Genomic DNA, 6,278 nt, shown 5'->3' on the forward strand with positions numbered 1-6,278 from the left:
AAGCATGAATCACAGCTGCTCTTGTCCACAGGCATAAGATTTGAGATACTTATTTCTTTTACGTGAAAGTATATTTGAAAAGGTGTCTAGAACTAAACTGAGAAAGTAAGAGGAAAAGGCACCCAGGGTGAGCTTTGGGTCTGAAAGATCAGAATGTACAGAGGCAGGCAGGCAGGCAGGCAGGCGAGAGGGAGGGCAGCAGGCTTAGCAGCTTCATCTGTCCCAAGTATGGGATTCAGGACCAAAACCTCACAGAGAAGGGGCTGAAAGGGTGGCAGTTTTCACACCTTGAAGCAGAGGGTGGGTCAGCAATAGGAGCCAGAGTTCTGTGAGGCCCGGCCTGCTGGTAACTGGAGGCTTTGAAATGGGGGCAGTCTGGTGGGTGGAGCTGGGGACTCACCCTGGAATGTGGACTGTGAACGGGGCAGGCAGGGGCACCGGAAAGTATGAGAACAATGTGCCATGCCTGATACAGTGCTACAGTCTTTGTGCTGGACAAGCTAAGGATGTAGTGAATCTATAAAGAGCCCGGCCCTGGATGTTCTTGCTATGGAACCCACCAAATCAGAGAAAGGAATATTTTATAGTTTATGTAGTTGAAAGGGGTCACAGAGGCTCTGTATGTGCAGTCCCAGAGAAGGCTAGTCATAAGACTCCACTCAAAGGTAAAAACGAATCAAAGTCTGTCCTTTAAAGGTGAACAAAAACTAATGTTAGGCAAAGCACAATTCAAACCATTAAGTTTTAATGGTTGAAACTCACTATGTGGCTATAGGATAGACCCAGGATTAAATACATCACAGCATGGTGTTTTTTGAACATGCAATGTGGCCATCAGAATACAAAGGAAAAGCAATCATGGGAATCATGGGAAACCAAAGTGTTAATACCATCACACATATTAGGAAGATGCAGGCAAGCTGAACTGGATTCAAATAGTAGGGAAATAGAGAATAAGTGCTCAGTGGCTTAAGAGGCAGAACTCATGGGATCCTACTGTGACTCATGGGATCCACTCTGTGACTCATGGGATTCTACTGTGACTCTTGGGATCCCACCATGTGACTCCTGGGATCCACCAGGTGACAGGGGTCTGTGTCCTTTCAGTTCCATTGCAGTTGTCCACTTTCTGACTCTTGAGTATCTGTGTTTCCATAAACTGCTAGGAAAGGAGAAGCACTGTGAAGAGTGTTTGTCTCTTCCCCCTACATTCCCAGTGTTCCTGGACAATAGGCTATGGCTCCTGGTTGAGATTCCTGTGGATTTTAAGGAGGTTAACTAAAAGCTAATTGTCTTTGTTACTTCTCTGTTGCTGTGATTAAATATGCTTACAAAAGCAGCATTTAAGGGAGAGAAGCTTACTTCGTTTTATAGTTGCAAGATACTCCATCACAGGGCCAGGCGGTGGTGGTGCATGCCTTTAATCCCAGCCTGGCCAGTTCAAGGCCAGCCTGGTCTACAGAGTGAGTTCCAGGACAGCCAGGGCTAATACAGAGAAACCCTGCCTCGAAAAACAAAACAAAACAAAACAAAACAAAACAAAACAAAACAAAACAAAACAAAACAAAACAAATATACTCCATCACGGAAAGTCAAGACAGCAGGAGCTTGAGAGCTGTTGTACTGACTGCAGGCAGGGAGCAGAGGAAGATGCTGTACTCAGGTCACTTCCTCCCTCTCATCTAGTCCACCATCCCAGTCACCAGTAGTGGGTGGGTCTTCCTATATAGTCAAACCAAAATAGTCCCTCACAGGCATGTCCAGAAGCTAACCTAATCTAGTAATACCTTATATAAGAGAGCTAATAACCTTATAATCTTCCATGTGTGTGTCTAGAGGTGTGTCTTCAGGGCAATTCCAGGTGCTGTCAAGTTGATGATCAATAAATACTAACCACCATGTAAACTATGAAGGCAAGTTATTCATTTAGTCTCAAGCCTACTTGCCATATATTCCTAGACCTTTAGGAAAGTAGAAATTCCATAAACACCAAAGCCTGAAGAACTCCCACACTTACCAGCCAGGCACGCTAGACCAACACTTCTGAAAGTGAGGCCTGGACAAGCATCAGTAGCTTCATTACCTGGAAATTATCAGACATGCACCTTTTAGCTCTGATGAGTCTGATCTCTGGATGAGACCAATCACCTTCTCTCACTTGACTGCCTGGAATGGACGGCTTTCTCTTCCCAGAATGGCCTCCAGGTGGAGCAAAGCTAAGTTAGCAGCTAACTGAGGTTGGGCGCTGGGAGCTTCCTCTTTCCTGACTTTCACAATTGCCTAACTTAGTTAAAGCAATCAGCAGGTCCCATCTGTAGTTGACAAGGGCAATATTCTAGTCTTTGAGGAAACCAAGGGTTCAGAAATCAGTCTAGTCTTGAAAATCATCACAATGAAGGTTTCTAGTACTTCCATGTCCTGGAAAAGAATCTGGAAAATGAAAAGACTTGATTTCTGTTGTTATTTGTATTACCATAATTACCATAATAACTAAGAAGGATGGTCAAGCATCATCAAGAAAACCAAGAAGTATCATTTCAGCCAAGCTCATAAAGTGTTGTGATGGTTTCATACTTAGGATGTATCAGGAACCTAACTGGAAAGAGGAGAGAAAGTTAAAAGTTGCACAATCCAGTACACCTGTTACCAAGTGCTGCCATTTTAAGCTATCTTGGTTACTTTCCTATTGCTGTAATAAGACTGGTGACCAAGGCAACATATAGTACAACATATTGAATTGGGGACTTAGAGTTTCAGAGTTTTAGAACAAGAATATGGGGCATGAACACCTAAGAGCTCCCATGTTGATGAAGAAGATAAAATGCTAACTGTGAATGGTGGGGGCCCCTTTGAAACTTCAAAAACCACTCCCAGTAACACGCCCCCATCTTCAGAGTCCAGACCTTGAAACACTGGAGGTCTTGGAGTCCTCTGGAGCTGGAAAGAATGTGATGGTCAAGGATTGCACAACCTGAGAAGTTCCACAGTCTCAGGATTCCCTCTGATGAACTGCTGCTACCCGATGCTTCTGAAGAATCTGACCCCCCCCACCCCCCAAGGGAACTAAATTGAAAGTTACCTGGTTTCTCACTGCTGGAGCTAAGTCTGGTTAAAGCACCTCCTGTTTAGAGTGCAAGTGAGACGCAGTGGTGAAGACTTATGTCTGGGATCCTGATGGTCTCTTCAGGTGTATTAATGCATGGTGGCCACCCCTGGTTGTCTTTACTATGTATCTCTCTGTGCAGTTCTGTTAGTTCTATTGATTAGACAAAAAGATCGAAAAAGGAAGGGGAACCACAGCTACTGCTGCCCCTGGGATGACTAGCAACTTCCCACAGACTCATGGGTCATGCTGTGCCATCCTCTCTTCTGGCAGCAGCTGTGCTGCAAGCTGTTGCTACTGTTTTTTATGGTGATGCTAGCAGTAAGAGTGGCATTGTGGGTGATGTCCATAGGCCCAGAGGGAGTTTTGTGGAGGAGGATGGATATGATGAATGTCCCAGGCACTGTGACCCTGGAAAAGGCTAGTGGCCTTCCTATCTAAAAGACTTGATCCTGTTTGGCCTGCTTGTTTGTGAGCAGTTGCTGCTACAACCATTCTAATAAATAGATTGACTGTGTGCCAGGAACTGTTACTAAGTTACATCTTAGACATTGTAATGGACCTCCTGGGGGAAACTGCAGTAAGTGGATATGTAACACTCAAATAACCCATTATGAGGCACATCTTCTGGGCCAGCCCCATATCTGACTTAATAAAATGTCAGCCATCAGCCCAGCCAGTCCGCTACCAGATGATAACCCCAAAAGAGCCACTCCAAGACAGCAACCAAGTTAGGGTCATGAGACTCCACTGACCAGATGACAGACATAGCATTGGATGTGGATGGGCCCTATACTAACCTTCATGAGGGGAAATGTACTCCAGGCACTGCCCTGGCTCTGGCCCCTCCAGCTCCTACCTACAGGAGCTCAAAGCTCAGCTTCTGCAGGCAGGTTCTGGCAATGCAGAAACACTCACAGTTGTGGTGGAAAGTGGACTTGATTAGCTTCATCTCCCTTCTCAAGCAGGGCCCCAGCCCTAGCTGCTGCTACCCCTGCAGATGTGGCTGCTGCATCCTCCTCTGCTGTGGGGCTGGCTGGAGTCTCTGGTCTCCACTCAGAGCTCCACTGCAGCTGCACTTTGCACTTCTAAAAGTGATTGATACAGTCCGACCGTCAGACGTGAAGAGGTATTATATGGAGTACTTGTGTTCAACATGGAATCAGGTACTCTGGGCTGCAGTGGTCACCTACCCAGGATGGTATAGGCCCAGTCCATCAGCCAATGGCCTTCAGCACAAAGAGCTGACCTTCTGGCTTTATTCCATGCAATTTGTTGGGAGAAGGGCAAAGACAGGCACACCATGAACAGTTGGTATGCATTTGCCAATGCCAGTGTCCATGGGCCCTCTTTAGAGAGAGGGGACTCCTCACCTTGACAGAAAGGACACAGGAAGAAGCCAAGTGGACAAAAAGAAACAAGAGACAAATGGATGGTGTTCTTGTTGAACAAGAGATCCGTGCTCTCTGCTTTTATCAGAAGATTAAAACAAAACAAACAAAAACCTAAAAAAACAAAAACCAAACCTCTATATTTGGGTTGCCTCTATCCCTGGAGTTTGACAACAGCCCCACCTTCATGACCAAAGTTTCCCCTAAGTCTGGCAAAGGCCCTAAATGTTCATTGAAAATGACATTGTGCCCAGAGGCTGCAAAGTTCAGGAAGGGTAAAAATAAATATGTCCATGAGACCAGTGAAAATTGGGCCAACCTCCCACCTTTTGCCCTCCTAAAGGCCAGATGCATCCATACTGAGATGTTCACTAGACAAAAGTTACTAGCCATTCCTCCCTCACATTCTTACATAGCCTGCAACAGACCCAGAGGACTGTTCACAAGGCTGAGCCCTTGCTCATGTCTGAGCTTGACCAGGAGTTCCAGCCAGGAAACCATACATGGATAGAGAGGATCCTGACCCAGAGCTTGGAACCAACCGTGAAAACCCATAGACCGTGGTCCTCAGCACCCGGAGTCACCACACCCATCTAAAGGGGGCTACAGAAGCTAGCTCATCACGGGAATCTCCAACCCACTAAAGGTAAGACACACAAAGGTCCTATAGTGATAGTTTTCTTATTTTGTCTTGTTTTGTGGGAAAGGCATTAAACCCTGATAATCCAAAAGACCAGAAGTAGGGAGCTCATAGACAATCCAAGCTCCACTCCCAACCCTATCAGCTAGGAATGGACCCAATCTACGCTCACCTTGGGGAGTCTCCAGGGGAAGGGTACCTGTTTAATGTCACCAAGATACCTGCTAGTAGTTCCCCTACACAGCTTCTTTCAGCCATCCACAGCAGGTTAATTCCAGGAATGACAGTCAAATGCTTTTCCAGACCCCAGAGACTACACAGCCTGCTTGCACTAACAACTTAACCAAGGGCTAAGGAGCTCAGTCTGGACCATTAGCAGCCAGTGTTCCCAAGAGTTGGAGGACTGAGTGGGACCCACAGCACTTATGGCTGCAGACTCACTCTGCGGCCAGTATGGCTCTGCTTCCTGCCATGTACACAGTACATGTACAATGCAGTGTACACAGGCATGTGACTTCAGGATCATAGGATTATGTGTACACCTAGTTTTATAGGCATAAAAATGTCTTCCAACTTACACCACATCCCAAGATTGTGGGTGCTTCCCGCTTCCCATCACTCTGCATCCTTAGTAACACATCTATTGTTGGACTTTTCTGTTTATCTATTCTGGACTTGTTATGTTATCTCACTGGGGAAAAAAATTTTTACACAAACTCTAAGGCGGCTGACACCAAACTCACAGACATCCTCTTGCTTCATCCTCCCAAGTGCCAGGATTACGCACATGTGCCACCGTGTCTAGAACATCACTCCTTGAGATTCTGATGTGTTTTCCTTGTTACAGATGGTGTTGCACACACAGTGTATTTATAGACTGCTGTTTGGAAATTCTCTTGTTTATGAAGCTTCCTCTGGAGTCTTTCCCTATTTTTAACATGCCTGCCTTTTCATACTGATATGTAGATGCCCTACCACAGGAGTTCTCTTCCCCAGTACTAAAACACATCAGAGAGAGAGAGAGTGAGAGAGAGAGAGAGAGAGAGAGAGAGAGAGAGAGAGAGAGAGAGACACAGAGAAAGACAGAGACAGAGAGATACAGAGATAGGAAGAGAATGGGGAAGGGGGTGGGAGCAAGAAGACA

The 6,278-nt window shown here is 45.9% G+C and overlaps 1 long non-coding RNA gene across 1 annotated transcript in view; it reads right to left on the bottom strand.

Annotated features, from left to right (window-relative positions):
• LOC110288887 overlaps window positions 1–6,278 on the bottom strand; it is a 9,585-nt gene that overhangs the window by 3,010 nt on the left and 297 nt on the right. The window contains exons 2-3 of the long non-coding RNA XR_002377308.1: window positions 3,080–3,256; window positions 2,483–2,596 (exon numbers count right to left, since the gene is read on the bottom strand). This is a non-coding gene — a long non-coding RNA (uncharacterized LOC110288887). The remainder of the gene's footprint in view (window positions 1–2,482; window positions 2,597–3,079; window positions 3,257–6,278) is intronic.

Source organism: Mus caroli, unplaced genomic scaffold (genome assembly GCF_900094665.2).
Source record: "Mus caroli unplaced genomic scaffold, CAROLI_EIJ_v1.1 scaffold_9014_1, whole genome shotgun sequence".
Classification (NCBI taxonomy): Eukaryota; Metazoa; Chordata; class Mammalia; order Rodentia; family Muridae; genus Mus; species Mus caroli.